We start from the raw sequence: 25,577 nt of genomic DNA on the forward strand, positions 1-25,577 counted from the left end.
AACCCATCATTCTTTTGCACACCACGCCACCACAATTTGGACCAGCCATATGAACATTAGTTTTGACCCTGTTTCTCAAGAGAACAGTCCAGCCCGAACTGCCCAGCTAGATCCTCCCCGGACTGAAATCAAGCTTCCTGGGACCAGTTTCAGGGCAATACCCTTCATCAGTCATGCTAGCTTGAATCCAGTGGTGCAGTCAGCAGGGCACGCACACCTGGGCATTCCCTTCCCACGTAGGGCAACAAAAAGAAAAGGAGTAAATGGTGGATGGAATGCTTGACAATGCAAATATTTAGCCCCAGTCATAAAGATCCGGGTTTAATCCATCATTCTTTTGCTCACCACTCCCCCAGTTTGGACCCTGCCATACGCAAATCAGTCTTGACCGTGTTCTTCATGTGAACAGTCCAGGCCGGACTGCCAAGCCAGATCCTCCCTGCATCGTAAACTAGCATCCTGGGAACGGTTTTGGGGCATCACCCCTCATCAGCCATGCTAGCTTGAATCCAGTGGGCAATGAGCAATGGGCACTGGACCCACATATGGGCAAACACTTCCCACAGAGGGTGACAAAAGCATAAGGAACAAATGATGGACAGAATGCTGAGCAATGCAAACATTCACCACCAGTCACAAAGATCTGAGTTTAATCCATTGTTCTTTTGCTCACCATGTCACCCCAGTTTCGACCAAGCCATGTGCAAATCAGTCTTGACTCTGTTCCTCATGGAACAGTCTAGCCCTAAATGCCAAGCCAGAGACTCCAGGGACTGGAAACAAGCATCCTGGGACCCGTTTTGAGGCACCGCCCCCCATCAGCCAGAATAGCTTGAATCCAGTGGCGAAGTGAGCACAGGACCCACAACTGCACGTACCTTTCCCACTTAGGGTGACAAAAGCAAAAGGAACAAATGATTGCTGGAATGCTGAACAATGCAAACATTCACCCCCAGATGCAAAGATCTGGGTTTAATACATCTTTCTCTTGCTCACCACACCACCCCAGTTTGGACCCAGCTTTATGTAAATCACTGTTATGTTATGTTATGTTATGTTATGTTTAAAGGATTTTTACCGCGCACGGTCACCAGTCGGTTTCATGGCGCTCATAGACAAAGCAGGGAGGATAGACAGTGAGTTTTATTCGTAGGCTAGCTGGAAGAGATGGGTTTAAAGAAGTTTACGAAAGCAGGTGTAATCGGGGCAGAGTCGTATAGTTGAGGGGAGGGAGTTCCAGGTTGAGGGGGCAAGAAAGGAGAAACAGGAGCCACCATGTTTTTTCCGTTTGAACCTGGGGACGGTTAAAAGGTTGTGTGTAGAAGACCGAAGATTCCTTGGGGGAATGTGATGCTTGAGGCTGAGGGAAGTGAAGGCTGGGGCAAGGGCAAGGAGTCACTTAAAAACAGTACAGCCCAGTTTGAAAATGCATCGAGAGGCTACTGGGTGCCAGTGCAGTCTGCTCAGCAGGGGAGGGACGTGTTGGTGCTTAGGCTGTTGAAAGACCAGTCTGGCCGCCTGATTTTGTACCAGCTGAAGCCGATGAAGGTGGTAGGCAGGGATCCCCACATACAGGGAGTTGGCTTGGTCAATACGGGAGGTGACAAGGGCCATGATGACAAGTGTGAGAGCCTCGGTAGTGAGGAACCTTGGAATTTTACAAATTCTGCGCAGATGGTAGAAGCAAGCAGAGGTGACGGCGTTAATTTGAGGTCTCATGGATAAGTCACTAGAGATGATAACGCCAAGGCTCCTCACGGTATTGACAGGACAGGGTGGGGGGCCAAGAGATTGGGGCCAAAAACTAGAGCTCCAGGGAAAGGAAGACCCTCCTGTCAATACCAACTCCGTCTTGCTGGGATTGAGCTTCAGCTGGCTAAAATGCATCCACTCAGAGATGGCAAGCATAGTAGATTTGAAGTTGGTACAGGAAGAAGGGGAGGAGTCGATGGGGAAGATTAACTGTAAGTCATCCGCATAGTTGAAGATGGTGACGGGGGTGTGACGGAGGGAGGCTAAAAGGGGTTGCATGTAGAGATTAAATAAGAGGGGCGAAAGAGCACTCTTGACCTTGTTCTTCATGGAAACAGTCCAGCCCAATCTGCCAAAACAGATCCTCCCAGGACCGGAAATAAGCATACTGAGAACGGTTTTGGGGCATCCCCCTCATCAGCCAGGCTAGTTTGAATCCAGTGGTGCAGTGAGCACAGCACCCACGTCTGGGCATACCCTTCCCACTTAAGGCGACAAAAAGAAAAGGAATAAATGATGGATGGAATGCTTGATAATGCAAACATTCACCCCAGTCACAAAGATATGGTTTTAATCCATTGTTCTTTTGCTCACCAAGCCACCCCAGTTTTGACCCAGCCATATGCAAATCAGTCTTGACCGTGTTCTTCATGGAAACAGTCCAGCCCGATCTGCCAAGAAAGATCCTCCCTGGACAGAAACAAGCATCCTGGGACCGGTTATGGGGCACCACCACTCATCAGCCAGGCTAGTTTGAATTCAGTGGCGCAGTGAGCTCGGGACCCACATCTGGTCATACCCTTCCCACTTAGAGTGGCAAAAGCCAAAGGAACAAATGATGGATGGAATGCTGATCAATGCAAACATTCACCCCTAATCACAAGGATCTGGGTTTAATTAATTGTTCTTTTGCTCACCACGCCACCCCAGTTTGGACCCAGCCATATGCAAATCAGTATTGACCCTGTTCCTCATGTGAGTAGTTCAGCCCGAACTGGTGAGCCAGATTCTCCCTGGACCGGAAACAAGCATCCTGTAAATTACTGGTTTGTGTTACTTCATGGTGCCCTACAGATCTGAAAACCTTTTTTGGATACTACCATTTGGCATAATCACCACATACAAATAAATAATAGACCTACTTACTGGCTAGCTTGGAGAGCTAAGGGTCAAACAACTGTATAATAATGACACTTTTTTTTTTCTTTTTCACAAGCTCTAACACTTTCTGGCCTATCTTCCACTTCTCGTCATACATTCATGACCCTACAAAATATAAAAATGTTCAATTGCATACTCATTTTCAGTCCCTTTCTCTTAATAATCCACCAACAACCATTATTCTCACTAATCTTTAATGTAGAAATCGGAAACTTCTTCTGTGTATTCAATTCTTCAATGCACTTCTAATGATCGTCCTAAATTGAATACAGCACTGGCCTGGGAAAATGATCTTCATACCACTTTGCCATTCTCTACTTTGAAGCAGATTTGGAGTAACATTAGGAAGTCTCCTGTAGCAGCAAATACAACACAAACAATGTTCTTTCTATACCATAGACTTTTTACAACACCTCTTCTTCAATCACACGGTTAATCCAGATACCCAGGACACTCGTTGGGCATGCTCTACAAAACAGGCTGACCTCAAACACTTGGGGCCCGATTCTCAGAACTAACTTAAGACAAAATCCTAAACTTACTACTTTTGGTATTCACAGAAGGCATTTAGTAGTAGTAAAGTTAACATTTTACTTAAGTCTGTCTTAAATCTGTCTTAAGTTTGTCATAAGTTTGTCTTAAGTCTGTCTTAAGTCTGTCTTAAGTCTGTCCTACTACTGTTGGTATTCACAGAAGGCATTTAGTAGTAGTAAAGTTAGTATTTTGTCTTAAGTTTCACTTAAGACAGACTTAAGACAGACTTAATACTGCCTTAAGACAGTCTTAAGACAAACTTAAGACAAACTTAGGACAGACTTAAGACAGACTTAAGACAGACTTAAGACAAACTTACTACAGACTTAAGACAGACTTGAGATAAAAAAATAACTTTACTACTACTAAATGCCTTCTGTGAATACCAAAAGTAGTAAGTTTAGGATTTTGTCTTAAGTTAGTTTTGTGAATCGGGCCCTTGATATTTACTTGTCCCTAAATTTCCACTCTATGGCTACAAGTTTCGGCTCCAATCAATTCCATATTTTGTTTAAATATTCCTTAATCTATTTTAAATGTATTTCTAATGTATGGGTTAATGTTCCATTTAACGTGCAAATAGTAGATCTTCTATTAGCAATTTCTTTTCAACAAATTACTAAGTATTGGAAGAACTCTTATGAACTGTTGTCTAAAGCATGGTGGTATTCAGTTTGTTACAATCATAGATTAGATACTGCTTATTTGCAACCTCTATCTCCTGTTTGAAAACAGCAAGAACTTTGGACACCAAGGGCATCATTAGGATGGCGGGCGGACTTTGCCCGGCCGCCATCCTCATGGTAAAAGGGACTGCCCGTCATAAGGGTGGGGGTCCCGTGGAGGCAATTAGGATGCGCCTGCCACAGTGGCGGGCGCATCCTGTATTTTTAACATTGCGGCGGCCGGTGCTTTCAGCACCGCCCGCCGCAATGTTAAAAATACATGCTGTGCTTTACAAAGCACAACGTGACAGGCACCGTGCAGTGCCTGCTACGTTGTTCTTTGAAAGGCAGGGGGTACCATAGGTACCCCCATGTGCATCCCCCCAGAGTCCATGGGGGCCCGTAACAGGCCCCCCAAGCAGACTCCGCATGCCTTTCTGTTGCAGAAATGCCGCCAGGGAAAGGCATTCAGAAATGCACATTGTAATATGGCTGGCTGTGTCTGAAAGACACCGCCACCATACTGAACCGTTTTCCGCCCAGTCGACATGTCGACCAGGCGGAAAAGCGGACCCCCCGGCCATTATAATATGGCGGGGGTCTTTTCTACAGGGATGGCGGGCAGATTGCCTCCGCCGGGCCGGTGGTGACCAGGGCCAGACTGGCCGTAGCAGGCACCGGGCGTTTCCCCGGTAGGCAGCTAGGGTGGGGGCTGTTTTTGTTACCGGGTGTCGGCAATATTGGCCCCCTGTAACAAAATCGGCCGAAACCGGCCCTCACAAACTGCTCGGCTGCACTGGCTGAGCAGTTTGCGAGGGCTCGTTTCTGTTCCCAGTCCTGCCCTGGCGGTGTCTACCCCTGGCCTGGCGGGAGCAATCTGCCCACCATCCTAATGGGGCACTAAGTTTTCAGAAGATCCTGTCCATTTGCCCCTTTGCCTGCAGCACAAATAGTACTTAAAGCTCCATGACTTCTATTTCTGATTGCATTATTTTTTCTTGTCTATTATTTATTTTTGATTCCTATCCTACTGCTTTTCTGTTATTTACAATCAGACATTTAAGTATCTTTATTTAACTTATGCATAAGTTCCTTTCTCCTTCCGCTCCTCCCTTTTAGTATTCCACTGTTGTTTTTCTTTTTTCAATTGCTGCATTTCTATGATTGTACTACTTTTGCATAAATACACTTTCTTTTCAATTTAAAAGGATTGGAGAAGGGACAGACTTGTGCTTGGGCCCAGGATTTGCCATATATCAGTAGGCTATACTCCACAACAGAAAAGAAGCCAAAACATTTTTAAATCATTGCATATTTCCCTTCCTCTGTAAAGAGTCCTAACTCTATTATTTTTTACGTACAATATATTTTTACGGCTACTCGGTTGCATATATATTCTTATTTACGACAATAAATAATTAAATACAAATGAACATTATTATGAACATTACTACAGCACCATGTCCACCATGCGGAGAGTGCACGTGTTTCTGCCATAGATAACATGACTAAGTGCACAGGGCTAGAACTAGCTTGGACGTGTTTACTCTGTACACAAGGCGAACAGACATTATTGGATCTGAGCTACTCATAATACGCCCCCTGGCCTTACAGAACACAATTCAAAGTGATAAAACAACATTCTTTGCTGACAGCTGTTTGCCAAGATGCTTCACTCGTGATCGTGTATTTCTGGTGATGGATGCCTTCCTACAGACCGCCCCCCTAATTTGCATTGCAGGTTCTTTATCTAGAGAGAGCTCTACCCCAGCATCACTCACTGAGTGTGGGAGATCCCTCCTGAGCTCACAGAAGCGAGCAGCAGGCAGGAGAAAGCCCTGCCACCATCACTCACGGAGTGTGGGAGATCCCTCCTGAGCTCACAGAAGCGAGCAGCAGGCAGGAGAAAGCCCTGCCACCATCACTCACTGAGTGTGGGAGATCCCTCCTGAGCTCACATGCGGGACCGGACCTCGAGTCATTAAACAGAAGGTAAGCAGAAGGCATGCCCAGGGACACGAGGTTTGGTCTCTCTGTTTAACAAACTGTTCTGAAAAACTCGTGCACGAAACTTGAGTGAAGATGTTTAAGGTCGTTCTTCCTCATGCAGACGCCTTATCCCGCAGCCCTCGGGTCTCTCTGTGAGATGTTCTGATTCTGAGCCATATTCATTTAACTCTCTCTCCAATGTCCTTGTCCCAGAATCCCACGCTCATTTGCATAGGAGTGCTTTGAAGTGTGAGGATATGCGGGTTGTCACTGTGCCAACTGTCATCTTCTTTGCAACGCCGTTATGTTCTCGGCTGGCCCGTACCCCCTGCCACTGCCCCCATGTCACTAGTACATCAGTGGTGAGAAGGACCCGGCGCCATCGTGAGGCCTGCCTCACATTCCGGTCTAGACACAAAACACTGAAGTGTTACCCTGTCTGCGTGTGACATGACAGCGGATTCTACGTCCCATGACTAGCCTGGTGAGAAACGATGGAAGGTGGGAGTGACGTCTGCACCTCTTGTTGCTCAGACAAGCCTCTAATGAGCTAGTCCATGTGAGACCCTTCTCTTAGTAACTCCTTCTGCTCGTCACGAATTGCCGTCTCTGTCGCTGCTGTGGTGCATCGGCATTCTAGGTAGTTCTGCTACAGTGCAGGTATCAGGCTTTTGTGAAGAGAGAGAGACGGGACTGCCGGGAATAACAATGCTTGTTAAAATTTGCTTATCAATTGATACAGCAGTGTTTACCATTTCTAAGCGTTGTGAGTAATGGTGAAGCCACCCCTGACTTCAGTGCTCCTTAGTCCTTTATTCTCAGAGGTCAAGAAAGAGAATCCCGATCCTGAAATGCGGGCCACGTCATCCTATCTTAAATTAGATTTCTAAAGCGCTCATATATACACCCGTGGGTCTTTAGGCGTCATTGTTAAGGAATTAAGAATTAGAAATCTTATGAAAATGACGTGAAACAGGACATTTTTATTGCTGAGTTCCGCAGAATTACATAGTTGAAGGGCGAGTACGAAAGGGCTTAACACTAGCTGCCCCAAGGGAGGGTGTAAGAGATACGGGTACTTTCAAGTGAGCGGTGTGATGCTCAGCATTGCCGACTTAAAGGCAGTGCGACCGGTGCGACCGGTGCCACCGCGCCAGGCGCTGAACATGATGGACATCGGGTGTTCGTATATATTGTGCATTTAAAAGTGCGGACTGAGAAGCGTTCCTCGCCTTCCGCCTTCTTCAGGCAACAATAAAAAAATGTCAAGATGACTCTGGTGATTAATGGGCCTGCTGGAGAGAGATTGGAGTTTTGTCTGGTGAACGTTTTGACTCTTAATAAAGTAGCTCAGATTTACGGGCAAATTATTAATTTTCTCTGTATAATGTGTGTCAGATGATCAGACATCAGAAAAGGGGAAAGACAAATTGACTAAAGATGATGGAATGCCAATAAAACAATGGACAACAGTAAGGACCAGGCAAGGGTCAATCACTTGAGAGCACAAAAGAGAAAATAGGGGTGTAGTAATTCATAGATCTATTTAAAGTATTGTATAGAGAATTCAAGTGCAGAGCGGGATCCATGGCAGAAGAGAGGGAGATTGATAAATGCCCTAGGGTGCCCACAGATATTGATAGTGGGCAGCAGTGTTCCCCATGTATGCTGCCAAGCTTTGTGAGAGGTTCCAGAGCAGTGCGATTCTGTGGAAAACCATGGATGTTGTTAGGTTGGCCAGCTTATGTTTGAGGGCTTGGCTTGGCTTAAGTTTGATGAGGAGTTAAGGGCTAGACATCATGCTGTGGCTTTGTATGAGAAGCACTATGAAAAATGCTTGTGATACAGAGTGGTTTTAGAGACTTGAGGGGCACTGTAGGAGGGTGGTAGTGAGGGAATCCATGAAAAAGGAAGGTCATTGAGGGGGGTCATCACCGCCGCTAAAGCCGGCCCTGATGCTCTGAGACAGTGCGAGGGACGATATCTACAGATGTACGGGGCGAGGCAGGTGATGACTTAACAAGGCATGTGTTTCCAATACTCAAGACATGAAAGCATCCTCTGGCAGCCATTCAATAACAAAAAATCCCTGTACCCTGGACGTTAGTTAGCATCCGTCTACCAGACATGAGAACATAATATACTGGAACAATATATTATATAATTCTACTACTAAATTGAGAAAAATCCTAGTTTTAAGACTTACGGTATTCACAGAATGCATTTAGGAGTCCTAAAGTTAGGAGTCCTAACTTCTGTGAATACCGAAATGAGTAAGTGTCTTCTGTGAATACCAAAATGAGTAAGTGCCTTCTGTGAATACGAAAATGGTAGTAAGTTTAGGATTTTGTCTTAAGTTAGTTCTGTGAATCGGGCCCACTGACTCATTTCGAGGCACCAATCTGAGAAAACCGTCCACATTCTGTCCCCCCGCGGCTGCAGTAGGTCCAGAAGTGGCGGTGTTTGAGGAGAAGGTCCTCCATGACATTAAAGTTTTTGAAAAATCCCAGGAACATTGTAAATACACAAATATGACCACAAATGATTGGGAGGCAGTCAAGGGACTAGAGCAGAATACATCGCTGACTATCAAGTCAGCGGATAAAGGGGGCGCGGTCGTGGTCATGAACACACGGGATTATGACGCAGAGGTACAATGCTTGCTAAGTGTACGCACAAACTATAGACCCCTCAACAGGGATCCGGCTGAGGGCTTGTTGAAAACCATCCGTGAAATGGTGAGCAAAGCCAAGACACTGTTTTCTTCTTGGAAAAGGAATGGCAACCGATGATGAGAAAGGGGCATAGAATTGGTAACATCTGCCAAATTCCCCGAGGGTTGTTCGCCCGTGAGGTGCCTTCCTCTCCGCCACACATTTTTTGTTTTCATTTATTTATTTACTTTTCAAGTGTGGGTGGATGGACTGTCTCAGTGGGGCAGACACCATTGGATATGTCGAGTTGAATCCATCCCGGAATCTCCTGCTTGCAGTTACAAACAGTGGTTTGTTGTGGACAGTAAGACATTAGAGAATACACACCTAACCATAAATTGAGAGGGAGTGGGTCTGGAATTATATAATATATTGTTCCAGTATATTATGTTCTCATGTCTGGTAGACGGATGCTAACTAACGTCCAGGGTACAGGGATTTTTTGTTATTGAATCGAATTGAGTGGAGGGCTATCCCATAAGTACCCGTGTTTCCCTCTTAGCTCCTTTCTGTTATTACAGGGGTAATAAGCCAGTCAAGTTGTGCCAGTGTGGATCTTGTTCTGTCGAAATGGGAGCTAAATTGCTGAATCTAGTGAACTGAGTTTGAATTAAATTAAGTTCTTGTAACATACCATTATTTATAACTAATTCTAGGCAGTGCTTAATTTATAAAAAAAATTAAGTGCCAGGGCCCTCGTCAGTAGGCCATTGCAGCTTTTAACACCCATTGCCCCTGCCAGCGCTGCCAATGACACATGCCTATAAGTTAGACAATTAATCCTATTCCAGTCTCCCAAAGCTATAGGAATGTCTTGGGTGGCAGGTATAAGTCATTTTTAATCAGGGCTGGACTGGCTACCAGGCATTTTGTTGTGCTGCCAAGCTGTGGGCTGATTTCACTGCGGTGGGGGCTGATTTAGTTGATGGGGACCTGCGTGTGCTTCTAAATAAACAAAGCAAAACAAATGGCTTTAAAGCATATTTTAAAACCATTTGGTTTTCCATTGTTTACTTAGTAATGCCCGGTAGCCAGTCCAGCCCTGTTTTCGAAGCATCTTTACTTAATAAACAACTGTTATCATGCTCATCTCCAAATTAGATAAATGTGTGTAATAAGTGCCAGACATGACAATTAAATGCCAGTGCTGAACACCGGAAACCAATAGCTCAAATTAAGCACTGATGCTGGGGCATTGTAATCAATCTGGTTCAAATCAAAGCAGACATGGTTGCTCTTCCACCTTCAGGACAAAGGAAGAAAAGGATACGTGTGAGTTTACACATCTGATAAGTTCAGTAAGAGGAGACTTTCTGAACCCTGGGTTCCATCTTAGGCTGCACGTCTATTTTGGCTCCAAAACTTTTAACCTTATTACTTAAAGCTGGAAAAGGACCACAAAGACTGTGCTGATGGAGAGGTTTCTTTCCACTATTAGAACTTATGTTTTGTCCTGGCTGGTCCTATGCTAGTTTTTATTCATCCATTACTTAACATTGCTGAGAGACTACCTTAATGATTGTGAGATCGACTGGGCATCCATTAAATTAAAAATCAATTGAGTATCTTTAGCATAGGTGCAGAAACAGACCCAAAGCTCCTAATCAGATATGTTAGTGGTTGTACATATTTAATATAGATAAGGTGAACATTTGAGCCGTGTAGAATGTTGGTAGCGAAGGCTGCAATGGCGATGAAAGAGGAAACTCATTCTAAAACCATGCAAAAAAGAAGGAGAGAACTCTGGGTAGCTCTCAAGTTTATGTGGAAGGCAGCTCCTGTATAGAGCACCCTCAACACCAGCGACACTCTAAATTTGCTCACCTTAAATGTCTGCTTTTCTATCAAAGTTTTTAAGCATAGGATTAGCACAGTGCTATCCACGCCGAGCTGTAAAATGACAAATGCCATTTACCACTCCAGGCACAATATCACAGCTTTAGATTGGTAAAATACCATCCAAGCCAACCTGAAATGAATAAAAGCAGCCCCTGACACGTGTTTCGCTGTCATTACAGCTCTTCAGAGAGGTTTAGCTTTGTCCAGACACAAGGGAGCACCCAGTATAAGTCAAACCAATTCCCTTGCAGGCATAGAGTGACGCATAAATTATGCAAAAAAGAAGGAGAGAACTCTGGGTAGTTCTCAAGTTTAGGTGGAAGGCAGCTCCTGTATAGAGCACCCTCAACACCAGCGACACTCTAAATTTGCACACCTCAAATGTATGCTTTTCTATCAAAGTTTTTAAGCATAGGATTAGCACAGTGCTATCCACGCCGAGATAGAAATGGACAAAGTCCTTTGCGATTTGTACAGCAAAGTCTTTAAGCAAAGGATTAGCACAGTGCTATCCACGCCAAGCTGTAAAATGAAAAAAGTCATTTACCACTCCAGACACAATATTACAGCTTTGGATAGGTAAACTACCATCCAAGCCAACCTGAAATGATGAAAAGCAACCCCTGAAACATGTTTCGCTGTCATTGCTGCTCTTCAGAGAAGTTTAGCTTTGTCCAGATACAAGGGAGCACCCTGTATAAGTCAAAACAAATCCCTTGCAGGCATAGAGTGACGCATAAAGTATGCAAAAAAGAAGGAGAGAATTCTGGGTAGTTCTCAAGTTTAGGTGGAAGGCAGCTCCTGTATAGATCAACCAGATGGGAGTTTTCCTGGCAGACCATACATTACCAACCTAGACATATAGGTTAGGGTTAGCATTGTAGGCATACGCTTGATTGTTATAATGTTTTATATGTCTGCATATATAACCCGTCTCAACAAGATGGTGGAACTCTTTTTTTCTATTCTCTGTGTGACACTCATTATAACGTTGCTCTGCTTCTGTCTATTAATCATTGCATTCCATATATCCTATACAAGAATCACTATGGTTCAATAAATATTAAAAACTCCCCTCTGTGTATTCTTTGTATATTTCTCTGAGTGAAAGAAAGCATACGTGACTGAGCAAAAGTTTGAATTCTGTCACCACAGTGCCTGAGGGAACAGAGTTGTCATATTCAGTGGTTGCAAGAACTGTTCGCTCCCTGTTCAGGTGTAGGGGGGCTAATGGTGGCACTCCAAGTTAGCTGGTCCAAAGAAGAAAGGTTATGCTTTCCGCAAATGTGCAGTTCATACTGATTGGTGGAACTTACACAACAGTATACCCTATGATGCATCTTCATCTTTGGTCAAATAATAAGTCAGGGCGATGGTTATAATGTTAAACTACAAGATGGTGAGATCTAGCATAAGCTATTAAGATAGCATTAAGGGTATGGAGAGTGACCAATTCAGTTTGAGCATTTGTGCCTCTATTAAAAATTTCAAATATAAGGATGAGCGTATTGTTATTAAATAAAAGCCTCTAAACCAGTATATATTATGTGTGTAGCTAGCTCTCTTGCAGTGCAATTTAGGGAAATATTTATCCACACTACAAGGCTCTTGAGGGTCTCCCCACAAGCACAGGAGCTTCAGGCACAGAAAAGCTCCTGAAGACACCTCTACAAACAATGTCTATGCCCATTCAAAGTTCATATCCATGAATAAAATTGCTCTAATCACTGTACATCTTTACATTGAACACAGCTACATTTCAAGAAAGCCTTACTCCTGGAAAGAGGCGGACTTGTTATTAAAAGCCCCACCAATATTTGGCCTAGGTACCTGCCCTATGTCAATGGGTAAGGGACTTTTCTTGCTAGGATCTGTCCCCTCCCCTTCCAAAATCCCCACGGGTGCAGTAACTACATGGAAAGGAATATCTACATGATTATGTTGTTGTATAGCTCCTATATATCCTTATATCGTGTTAAGTTAGCATAGGTGCATTTGAGATTTAAACGCCATTTTTCCTTTCTTGCAACTTCTGCACACGACCCTTAATTGTTGACTTAACTTTCAACCTAGTGGTTTGCCGTGGTGTATGTGAGAATAATATGTTATTGCTCTGATATCAGTTTTGTTTAATAAACCATGTCTGCACGGAGAGTGCTGAAGTTTCAGGAGCAACACGATATGGAATTGTTATGAGGTCTGATCTCCACGCCTTCATAGTCATAACACAAGTGCAGCCTTTGCCAACTTGGGCTTGAGGCGGGATTGATATTGCTTTGCACGAGAATGGTTAACACACTTGATGCGGTGCACATGCAGAGAGAGCTGGTGTATGCTGATGTGATTCCTTCATGCTAGGACACTAAGGTATGGGCCCGCCCTAAAACAACCCAAAGAGACCTTCTTAGATAATAATATAATATATGTGTTAGGGAGGGTGAGATATAAGTGTTGTTAACTCTTATTCATTACAGCATGTTAACATGCTGTCACCATTCGCTTTTTATGTCTTAGTAACTATGCTGATAATTTTGCTACTGATAATAAGTATACTTGTATTATCAAAGATACTGCGCCTGAGAAGACGGCATTAGTAAATAAACATTTCAAATGCACATGTGTCTTCTTTACTCCATGTTCTGGTTTGTAATGATAATATAACGAAAGAGTGTTCATGAGTCCCACGTACCCTGAGGTACTGTAAGTTCATGTTCTGGTTTGTCTAAACATTGGGTGTTTGATATGTCCAATGAGACACTGTAGCTAGCTCGGTAAGGGGTGAGTTGGTTGCTAAGGTAAGTTTTGGGACACCCTAATTTGCCGAGGTTCCACTCCTCTGTGCACAGTTCTGTGTGAGTACAGAAACCCTGCAACATGGCGCCCAACGGTTCGGTGGTCTTATATCATGACACTCGAGTAGTTTATCGTTCATGCCTTAACCCCTTCACGTCCGTTTCCGGAAAACGGGGTGTCGGTGAAACCTACCTATTTTTTGAAATAGGTCTTTATTCAAGCTTGATTCTTACTCAAACGGTTTCTTTGAATTACTACCCAGTTGTGCTACAAAGTGTTCTTTGTGTTTTCTTGTTTCCAATTCTGTAATGGCGGCAGCGGTGGCTATTGCGCAGCATAGTCGCGTAGCGATACGCAACCATCTTCAGACGTACCAGGTCCCAGTTGATGGGATGGCTGTGATTTTCGTGGTAAGTGCAGATCCGGCGTTTCCTTACGAGTTGTTTTACTCTTGGGTTACGTTTCCGGCTGTGGACGCTAATTCTGGTTTGTTCCACTCCTACACCGCCTCGGATGTCCCGGCTGAATATACGCCATACAGGGCTTTGGAAATACCTATTGATCATTGGCAGCATCGAGTTTGGTTTGATGGCGCCCTCCCCCACTCTTTGTCCCCTGCGAGGTTAGGTCCACTCTCAATTCCAGGTACTAATTGGCCTGCGTTGGGTGGCTTTACCCCGCACCCGAATCACGGGGCTTGTACCCTGGCAGAAATTCGCAGGCTACATGTAGTTTCCATTTCCGTGATTCGTGCTTTAGTGCAATACATTGGTCGACATCTTCCTGGTGGTCCCCAGGGGGGTGCGGCCGCTCCCATGGAACGAGGCGGAATGCGTCTCAATCCAGTGATGGTAAATTCGGTTTTTGGTGCGCGTCCTGTTGACAACGATGACTTCCCATTCTGGCTAGCAGAGAAGTTTGATCAACTGGAGGCGGTTTTTCCGAATTCTACTCCTGCTGATAAACATAGAATGTTGACGATTACTCTACCGAAGGATATTACTCCTGAACTTGCTGACTGTGACAGCTGGGGAAAAACATTTGCGGCAGTTTATACAAGGTGCTTCGGCACCCCGTCTATGACTGCCCTGCCTGAAATCGTTCGACGTGTTCAGAATGATCACGGTCCAGAGGCAGCAGTTGAATTGGGTATGCGCCTGTGTGGTTCTTTTGAGATTGTTAGTGATCTCATTCTCTCCAATGTTAAAGGAGATGCAGTTAACTTTCAGGTGTCGAATGCTTTGGCTGCTCTGCCCGATGCCGACAAACCCCGCCAGTTAGCAAAGATTGTGGTGGCCGCTTATAAAACGATTGGCCGCACAAGTAGAGGTCTGAAATATTTTCCAGTGAAGGAGAAAAAACAACCACAGGGACAATCTGCAGTAACAGATGCCCAGCCCAAGTCCAAGAAACAAAATTGGCCTAAAAAACAGACACAGGGGAAGCTGACAACGCAGACTCAGGGTACTTTTCCTGCAATACAAGCTCCTGCGCCACCCGAAAAAGTTTATGATTTGCGCGACCGCGCGATGATTAAATCACCTGATCGTTTTCAGGGTTCTGATCAACGCTCTCCTCGTTCCTTTCAGGACACATCGGCCCCGAAAACCGGTGGAGGAGGAGGGGGTGGACGTGGACGTGGTGGCCAACAAGGACGTGGTCAGTCCCGCCAGACGGACGGCGCGGTGAAGCAGGAGGATTCTACGCCTAGGCGTCCGCAGTTTGCGAAAAAGAAAGTCGCAGCCTTAACAGCGCATCGATATGCCACAGATAGTGAGAACGCGGCTTCGGAATCTGACGTGGGCTCTGACCTTGCTGGACAGCGCGGCGGAGATAACCATAGTCAGAGAGGCGCTGCGTCCACTACTGAGGGTGACAGCGACTGATGTCTACGTTGTGATAGAAACAGCGGATACGAGACTTGCTCCCCCTGAAAGGCTTTTTGAAATTGTCCTGTTAATTGAAGGTGACATACAGCGTACCGTTAAAGGTGTATTTTGGGAGAATCTGTCTTCTACATATGATATTTTACTTTCGGAGGCTGACTGGCCCCCACCTTTTGTGCTCGCGGCGCCGCGAGGGGAGGAGGTAATCCTACCCAGTTTCGCGAACACTGTCTCGAAAGAGCATGCGCAGCATTTTGCAGAAGAGTGGGCTCGGGCTCTCGCGCCGGCTCTGTACCGTAACCAATGTGGTTGGGATAAATTGTCGCCTTGCCACGAAATTCCGTTGCGGTCTCAGCCGCCGCCTCAACCTCAATATCCCATTAGGCGTGAAGCAAAATCTTCCGTCGCGGAAATCCTTGAACAATTGGAATATCAGGGAGTTATTGAAACGTGTGTGTCACCGATGAATAATCCCCTTTTCACTGTGAATAAACCTGACGGATCATATCGTTTGGTTTTGGATTACCGGCATTTGAACTCGCATTGCCGTAACTGTGCAGTACAGAATACCCACGGCTCTGCCCTAGTGGATAGTCTAGTGCGTAAGCGTTTCAAGACAACGCTTGACATATCCAATGGTTTTTATGCCCACAGACTGGACAGCTTTAGCTCCCAATGGACCAGTTTTACAAGCGCTGGAGTCCAAAAGCAATTCCGGCGTCTTCCAATGGGCTACAAGAATAGTCCTGGTGTATTTACCGCTCGAATTGTCTCTATTCTGGAGGCTCTCGACCCGGATGCTTTTTCGTATGTGGATGACATATATCTCACAGACGACGATATTTGGGAGCATCTGTGTCGTGTAAATTCTCTTGTTTGCAACTTCGCAGACATGGGTTACAAATTCAACTTTGCAAAATCGCACATTGCTGAACACACAGTGTTGTTTTTGGGCTATGAGCTCAACAATGAAGGTAGAGGTTTGGCTCCTCACTTCTTGGAGAAGTGCGCACAATTGCGCGCACCAACAACACTGAAGAAATTACAATCCTTACTGGGCTTTTTGAATTTCGGCAGAACTTACATTCCGGAATATGCCCAGCGTGTCAAGCCTCTGTATGCTTTGATACAACCAACTTTCTCAAAATCATGCTGGCTGCCTGAGCATTCAGCCACTTTGCAATCCTTGCAGGCTGATCTGCTCGCTTCTAAATATTTACTGACTCGTGATAACCACACCAACCTGGTCATAAGAATAATTCCTGGGACGGTGGGTTTCACATACCTCACTTTTAATGAAGGTGACACAGTACCTATTGCTTACAAGTCACACTTGTACACCTCGGCTGAGATGCGGTTTCCCACCATAGAAAAGGTTTTAACTGCTGTACAGATGGCAATTCTAAAAGAACGTGCTCTGTCACAGGGGAAACGCATGCTAGTGGTAACACCCTGTCCTCATTTAGAGGCAGTCACGAAAGCCAGTGTACCAAATTCAAAGGCTTTGCACCCTCGGTGGATTCAGTGGGCTGCGTCATTGTCATCCGCAGATGTCATGTTTATTTTTGACGCCTCCTTACGGTCACAGGAGTACTTGCAGTATGAATTCGTTCATCCTGCTCCTCTGGCGATGCGACCTTTGGAGGACTTCCATTGCATCATTTACACTGATGGGTCGGCGCAGGTTGCGCATGGCTCTAAACATGCCTACGTTTCCGCATGCGCCATTGTGGTCGGTGCTATGTTGAATGACGAGTTCATTTCCAGGGAGGTACACACGTTGCCCCTGGGCGATTGCACTGCACAATTGGCAGAGCTTCGTGCTCTATTACTAGCTTTGGAGTACGCAGATCCAAGTGTTACTACTCTAATTGTAAGTGATTCTTACTACTGTGTCCAGTCTTACAATGAAAACTTGTTCTTTTGGATTCAAAATGACTTTCGTGATTCCAAGGGTAGCACAATAAAACATAAAATGATCTGGGTTCGAGTGGCAGAGCTTAAGGCTATGTTGCCACTCGTTTATGTGATTCATACTCTCGGTCATCAGCGCGTGGGAGTACACGCTCTTGGCAACTCGCTTGCTGATGAAGCGGCGAAATCAGCAGTATCTACATACTTAGTTGCAGCAGTTACTAGGTCTAAGACCAAGATTGATGGCGACATCTTGGCAGCGGTTGCTGCCTCTGAGAAGGGAAGTAAACATCCTTCAGGATTCCCTTCGAAGTATAAATACCACTTAAGTCCCGAAAAGGTTCCTTTTGTGACAATTCCTGATGTTGGGGAACGGCTGATTCCCAACACGGATCGCAGAACAGACTTGATTACAGCGGCTCATGAAGGTGTGGCGTCTGCGCATGCGGGCGTCTCAGCCACTGTAGCGCAACTACAACAACGTTTCTGGTGGCGGGGACTGTACAAACAGACGCGTGATTATGTCCTTCTTTGTGACATATGCCAGCAGATTAAACCTTCTACTGCTACGCGTCCGCCTCAGACTCAGTTGTACATTTCTAATAAACCACTAGGCTGTGTTTATTTAGATCACTGCGGTCCATTTTCATCTGATACTGCGTATAAATACATCTTAGTAGCAGTTGACTCATGCACACGCTTTGTTTGGGTATGGCCACATCGCAGCGCTGATTCCCGGACTGTCATCAGAGATTTGCGTATCTTTATAGGGATTTTTGCCTGTGGTACCTTCCATTCGGATCAGGGTCCGGCTTTCGCCTCTAAGGCGTATAAGGATGCCATGACTTCGATGGGGGTCCAAGTCAAGTTTTCGTCACCCTACAGACCCGAGGGTAATAGTGTAGTTGAACGAATGAACCGTGATTTAAAGCAATCTTTGACAGCCCGGGTTATAGGCACTGGCAGAAACTGGCTGGCTCACCTCTATGGCGTGCAGCGTGCTCTTAATAATCTCCCTAGAAGGTCTCTGGGTGGGCGGACCCCATACGAAATGCTCTTTGGCTTCAAAATGTTCGTCCCTGACCTTGACGGTCTAGACTCGGTGGTTCGCGCCACTTCCTTTGACGCAGATGAACATTGCAATGTTTTACAGAATCTACAAAAGACGAGAGACACTCTTGCAAAGGAACATTTGCCCTCCACATCGGATGATGCGTTGCAGATCCCGGTAGTTGGCTGGCTACCCCAGGTTGGAGAACTGGTTCGAGAGAAGATCAACAACAAGAAAGTGTTTGGTCCCTCCTATCGAGCTCCGGTCCCAGTGCTTGGAGTGAAGGGCACAAGAACAGTCATTTTACCACCACTTCCAGGTCGTAAGGAAAACAGGTTTATTTCTATTGACAATGTCAAGATACACAGAGTGGCCGATTCTTCTTAGCATGACACCGGCTGTTTCCTGTCCTTCCATTGTGAGAAATTCAATTATGCCCTCTGCTTCTAATAATGAACCTGAGGTGGCCATCGAATTACCTGCTGTTTCCAGTCCATTATTGATTAATTTACCAGGAACTAACCTTGATGAGACAGACTATACATACCCCACTGATTTGTCCATGCCTGACCTGCAAGCTCGTTTAGCCACGGAATCCAGATTTTCATTTGACTCTGCTTCCCTTGCCTCGAAAAAACCCTCTAAAATTGCAGTATATGCTAGCCTGTTTAAAAAACATTTTTTGATACCTCCTTGGATATTCATTTGGCTGGTCCTTTTTTCAGTTTACCTTTTTATGTCAATTGGTTTTGTGTTTTATTTTTTTCGGATTATGAATGGACACTATGTCGAGGAGAGAACTTGCATTACTCATTTGAATGGAACTTTGGCCCCGCTTTCCTCTTCACATTCTACACACAGATTAAAAAGAGACTTGACTTTGGTTAACATCACAGCGTGGCCTGTTCTGGATGGAATCGCGTGGGATGCAGTTCGTTTTCAGATTCATGGTCCAACGGAAGTCGTTAATGTCCCTAATGTACTAAGAGTTAATATGGGGGATGTGGTGAAACAAAACATTCGTTCTGATGATTGGGATGTTAATGCTGTGGAAAGTTTGTTTTCTGATTTGAAATATTATGCTGCTTTTGATGCTGAGGATTTATATTTAGAATCTGCTAATTATGGTGAATTGTTCTGTTACCAACATTATGGCAATCACTTCTTACACAAGACATCTTCCCGAAGGGATGCGGTTAATTTTACTCAGTGGGAACATTGCCCAGCACCAACACAAGGGAGTTCAGAAACATTTCTTAAAAAGTATACTTATTTCACTGACTTTAATCAGTCCAATCCCGAGTCCTTTTATTTTAAATTTCACAAACAGCCACTGTCCAAGGTTCGACTTACAAATACAAAATTGTTATATTCAAAGGCCTTCCTGGATCAATTAGTTACTGGAGGGTATGAATTATGGAAGGATACCATAGACCTTAAATCAGTTTGGGGCTCAAGGGCCTGGCAGGTACAAGGCACTGAGGCTTTGCACCGTGCATGTCTCATCCCAAATCATATGTGGTTTTTAAATGAAACCATTTCCCAGACCACGTGCTTTGGATTGGCTACATCTAAAAGGTTAAACACCCCGTCTTTCCCGGAGTTGGAGGAATATGAGAATTGGAGTAATTTTACTGAATTGTCCATTAGAGATATACAGGCTCTGCTTCTGAATTCCTCCTTTAACATTTCCAGTATGAATCCCAAGGGTTGGCTGCTTTGGCACCGTAGTGCTGATTCTTGCCAAAAGAGATTTTTAAACATAACTGACGGTTTTAAGACTGTCAGATCTGATCCCCGTTTTGATTTGAGTCATACTGTCACCTCTTACTCAGTGGGCAAGTTGTGTCAAGCTTGGCTGAAACATTCAACTTTACCTGCGGTTAAGTATCACCTTTCCAAACTGAATGCAGACGTGGATTTGAATGATTTCATTAAGGGCCCAGCTAGTGGCAGGTCGAAACGCTGGTTATATGGTGTTTACAATGAAATTTGGAAACTCTCACAAATTGAGGCTGCTTCACGCCTTAGGGCTATTGATCAAGCAAATCTTGAGAAAGTTCTTGCAGTTGTTGACAATAGCATTAACGTGCTTTCCTCTAGAATTTACACATTAGATAATATTGTGTCGTCTGTTGTTGATATTGTGCATGATGAAGTGTCTGTATTATACCATGGACAAAATCAATTACGTTCAATCATGCAGTTTGCATGGACACTACAGACTCTAAAAATGGGTAAAGTTCCCTGGGGATACATGAACGTTTCCTCTTTATTTGCACCATTTAATTTGACAGACAAACAACGCTTGCTTTCAATGCGTGATGCTTCCTTTTCTATGCTCCATATTGAAAGATTGGAATCTTTACCTTTTTCTGTGGCAGAGACCACTGCTGCGACGTGGCTTATCCACGGTTTAATAACGCTGCCTTTTGCTTTATATAAGTTTTCAAATTGTATGAAATATGTGCCAATAGGTCGTTTTGAACCCTTAGGTAGCGGTTTTCTTCATGAGGTCTGGTCACTCCCATACACATACAGATGTTTCAAGGATGAACAAGAGGTTTATCTAACAGGGGATGAGTGTACTGAGACGCCAGATCATTCTTTAATGTGTAGACACATACAGTTACACGGTTCATGTAACAAGGACAGACCGAATATGGCTTGCGTTTTACAGGGCACGCCAGTTCCTGCTATCATCCCCACGTTTAAATTGTTAGAGAATGGTAGTTATTTAATGCTCAATAATGAAAACTGTTGTGGTTTAATTAAAGGTATAGCTTTCATAGTAACGGTTAGTGAGCGAGTTATTTGCTGCAGAAATGTTCTTTATCCTCCCACACGTGAACATAGGGAGTCTTCCATTTGGCCACAGATACCGACCTTGGGAGCAGAATTCATCGGCATGGCTAGAATAAGAGCTCTATTGTCCCAGAAAGAGGTGGCCTTGAGCTCGGCCCGTGAAACTTTCGTGCTTCACATTGCTAACACCCGTACGGAGGTTCAGGCTCTTTTAAACACTGATTTGCCTTTGCATTTCGGAGCCATGGTCCGTTCTATCTTTAACGCATCCTCCACAACGGGCCTAGCACATTTTTTTAAAGTTGTTAGCGGTGGTCTCGTGACTTCCTTTGAGAAGATTTTTGGAGTCATCCCTGCCTTCTTCCATTCTATTTTTTCATCCTTATTTGGAGGGTTCCCGTTTTTGCTTGCATTAGCGGCTGGCGCATTGGTGGTTTTCTGCCTTTTTAAATATGGATGCCCTTCCTGTGCAAGACCACGCACAGCTACTACTGACGCGGTTTCGCAACCGCATGCTTGATTACTATGGCGCACTGCCGTTAGCGACTCTAAGCACGGCGTTTGGATTATCTTTTCGGTTCTCCTATTTCACCTGTGTCCAGCCTGTATTTCGCTGTCTGACCTGTGATTTCCTTTGGGCCATTGATTTGTGTCTCTGCGGACCAGTATCTTCTGACGTCGATTTTGATCAACTGATGAGTCCTATCATTGCTCACGAGTTGGTTTGTTCTGACGAAAGGATTATGGCCTTGGCGGTGGCACATGGACTAATGGGTCCCTGGGATGTGTTGTCGGCAGCGCAAAATTTCTTGGAACTATGTTTTCTTGAGAACCCACCGAGCTGTCCTCTGATGGTTATAGAGGATCCGGTGCTGGAGGATCACGTATGTTCCTTTCATCTTTTAAATTGGATGGCTGAACTGTTTTCGGATGAGGACAGTGACTTCCTCCTGGAGGCTGTTGCAGCTTACTTTTCATATACAGTCTTATCATAGACGCTGCCTCAAATTGACATGCTGATTGATAGCATTTCCTTGATTTTATTGACTTTTGGTCAAGACATTTTATTTTTGCTTGCCTATTGCCTTGAGCCACATTATATTGGCTATTTTTTAGCATTAGTTTTTATAATTGAATTTTTATTCATGCTCGTTTATAAATGGATTCTGCTCTCATGTGATGGCACTTCTGTTACCTTATTTAGTCCGTTCTCGGATCATGGGGGGGTGTTGTATAGCTCCTATATATCCTTATATCGTGTTAAGTTAGCATAGGTGCATTTGAGATTTAAACGCCATTTTTCCTTTCTTGCAACTTCTGCACACGACCCTTAATTGTTGACTTAACTTTCAACCTAGTGGTTTGCCGTGGTGTATGTGAGAATAATATGTTATTGCTCTGATATCAGTTTTGTTTAATAAACCATGTCTGCACGGAGAGTGCTGAAGTTTCAGGAGCAACACGATATGGAATTGTTATGAGGTCTGATCTCCACGCCTTCATAGTCATAACACAAGTGCAGCCTTTGCCAACTTGGGCTTGAGGCGGGATTGATATTGCTTTGCACGAGAATGGTTAACACACTTGATGCGGTGCACATGCAGAGAGAGCTGGTGTATGCTGATGTGATTCCTTCATGCTAGGACACTAAGGTATGGGCCCGCCCTAAAACAACCCAAAGAGACCTTCTTAGATAATAATATAATATATGTGTTAGGGAGGGTGAGATATAAGTGTTGTTAACTCTTATTCATTACAGCATGTTAACATGCTGTCACCATTCGCTTTTTATGTCTTAGTAACTATGCTGATAATTTTGCTACTGATAATAAGTATACTTGTATTATCAAAGATACTGCGCCTGAGAAGACGGCATTAGTAAATAAACATTTCAAATGCACATGTGTCTTCTTTACTCCATGTTCTGGTTTGTAATGATAATATAACGAAAGAGTGTTCATGAGTCCCACGTACCCTGAGGTACTGTAAGTTCATGTTCTGGTTTGTCTAAACATTGGGTGTTTGATATGTCCAATGAGACACTGTAGCTAGCTCGGTAAGGGGTGAGTTGGTTGCTAAGGTAAGTTTTGGGACACCCTAATTTGCCGAGGTTCCACTCCTCTGTGCACAGTTCTGTGTGAGTACAGAAACCCTGCAACAATGTTTGTGGTGCAAAAAGCGATGGTGGAATAAGGTAGCATATGGAAGTCAGTCAAGCTTCCTGAGGTCAGACAGTACAGAGAAGCACTGTGTACAGCATGGGTTGATCACAACGCTTGGCCTACCAGCAGGCACTGTAGCCAAAACCCTCGCAAGCTGCCAAACCACACCATGCATAGCCTTTTCTATGCGCAGCATAGGGCTGGGCTTCAGGAATCCCATCTTCCTGAGGACAACATAATAAAAAAGAGGTGGGGACTATGAAGCCCTTACCACAAGCCTTATTAGGCACAGTGGATCCCATCCCTGGTGCCATACCAATAAAAAAGTAAAGATGAAAGGTTGTCATTATTAGCGGCAATAGCAGTGCATGGCGAGGACTTACGTTATAGTTATAGTTACTTTAGGGCATGAGCTGTAGTTAATTGAGATAACAATAACAAGTGTGTTGCAGTGGTTCTATTAATTCAAAATGGTTTGTTTTCACTGACATTTTCATCTAACCATAATGTCCCTTTAACAATTATTTTTTTCAGTGAATTTCTACGGTTTTTGTTAATGAAAAGTTAAAAATGATTTGCATTTCTAAGTATAACATCATGTTAAAAATGTTTTTGGGGAACTGCAATTTGATTGTTAGCATAAAGAATGATGTCTATCATTGTGCACCATGTGGGGTTGGGTGCAGGCCAGGCTTTGTGTCCATTCCCCTACATGCGTGTAAACCTGTGTTGCCCATGGCCAAAGACCATGCGCCCAACAGCCCCTGCAGCTAAATATTTCATGCAACAATATAAAGCGTGCCATTTTAATTAAGGCAGACCAACTAGCTTTGTCAAACGTTTAGAAAACCAGCAAAAAAAAAGGGGCCAGCCTATTGGCTTTATCAAGGAGTCAGCACATCCACATATGTAAAGCAAACCCGTTGGATTTGTCAAAAAGCCATAGAAAAGACGATGGACGGAGAGCTGAAACTCTTCAACCACTCATTACCAGTCAAGGGATCTGGGTTTAATACATCTTTCTTTTACTCACTATGCTACCTCAGTTTGGACGCAGCCATAGTTAAGCAAAATTAAGCACAAAGTTCCCCAGAAAGGCTGAGATGGAGGGGTGTGAATGTGTATAGGGAAAACCAAGAGGGGGAGGGAAAGAGGGGGAAGCCCCTCTTGGGAACTAGAACCCTCACACACCCAGCAAGCTATGTGTCATGCTTCATCATATGGGTCCTGCTCCTCGTCAGACTGGCGCTGCAATGTCCGACGGGCACCCGCGAAGGGGCTCTTTAGCGGAGATCTTTTGTTTCTGCCATATGGTGCATGCGTGTGAGAGGGCAAAAAGGTGTAGTCGTGAGAAGGTGGTGGTGATAAAAAAGGTTGGTCAGTCCACAAGGATTTTTATTAACGTGGCTGACTCCCTTGGTTAAAATGGTGGGAGGGGAGATAGAGCGCTTCGGCAGTTTCAGGCAGGACTATCTACAACCCTCTGGTGTGGTCGGCATGTTTCATGCTAAACTAGCAATTCTTCAGGACCATGGTGACTAGTACTACACAGTGAAATATAGCATTATATATACAACCTTAACTTGGTTGGTCTGTGGAGCAGGCCAATTGGTCCTGCTTCGAATAATGCGACCTAAAGGGTGGGAGAACATATAAGGATCACTGTCAGTGTAATTCTCCTCTACAAAGTAGGTGCATTTCCCTATAAATAAAGCATACACACTAAATTATCTATAGGACTCAGCCGAGTTAAAAACAATTAGAAAGCAGTAGAAGATTGGATAAAAATGCTTACCCTGGGGTGATCCCTAAGGTGCCCCGCAGTCTGCTCCTGTGGGACTTGCACAGGGGAGTCAGGGACCTGAAGAGTATTATGGAAGGAGTAAGGAAATAATTAGTTTCCTTCAGTGGCAGGCGGTTGTCAAAAAATGAGGGAGAGTATAATCATACCCGGGCTAGACTCATCAACTCTGTAGTCAATGCCCCGTATCCTGGCCTCAGGGTGACAGCCGTGACAGTCACATGGCCTCCAATGTGGGTTAATAGATGCCATCCCGCCAATGGTGAGTGGCATCCGGTAGAGGAAACGCGTGGAGCACTCCCCCATCCTCGAGTCCGTAGCGCCTAGGGATTAGGCAGCCGCGGTCCTGCGAGGGGAGGGGCAGTCACGCACGCGCACTCCCCCAGAATATCACACACCAAAAGTTGTGGACATCATTCCCAACATCAGCCCATATGCCTATTAGTGAACCCATTTCCGCCAAGGCACAAGACAAATCACACGAAAATTGCTTCGCAAGCCATAGATATTT

The 25,577-nt window shown here is 44.6% G+C and overlaps 1 protein-coding gene across 1 annotated transcript in view; it reads left to right on the plus strand.

Annotated features, from left to right (window-relative positions):
* The first annotated feature begins 5,906 nt into the window (after positions 1 to 5,906).
* The window catches only part of LOC144817802 (uncharacterized), a 211,864-nt gene continuing 192,193 nt past the window's right edge, over positions 5,907 to 25,577 (plus strand). Inside the window, exon 1 of the mRNA XM_078674630.1 lies at positions 5,907 to 6,104. The gene's annotated coding sequence lies outside the window, so the exon portion shown is untranslated. The remainder of the gene's footprint in view (positions 6,105 to 25,577) is intronic.

The sequence above is a fragment of the Lissotriton helveticus genome, chromosome 2_1, assembly GCF_964261635.1.
Source record: "Lissotriton helveticus chromosome 2_1, aLisHel1.1, whole genome shotgun sequence".
NCBI classification, from domain to species: Eukaryota; Metazoa; Chordata; class Amphibia; order Caudata; family Salamandridae; genus Lissotriton; species Lissotriton helveticus.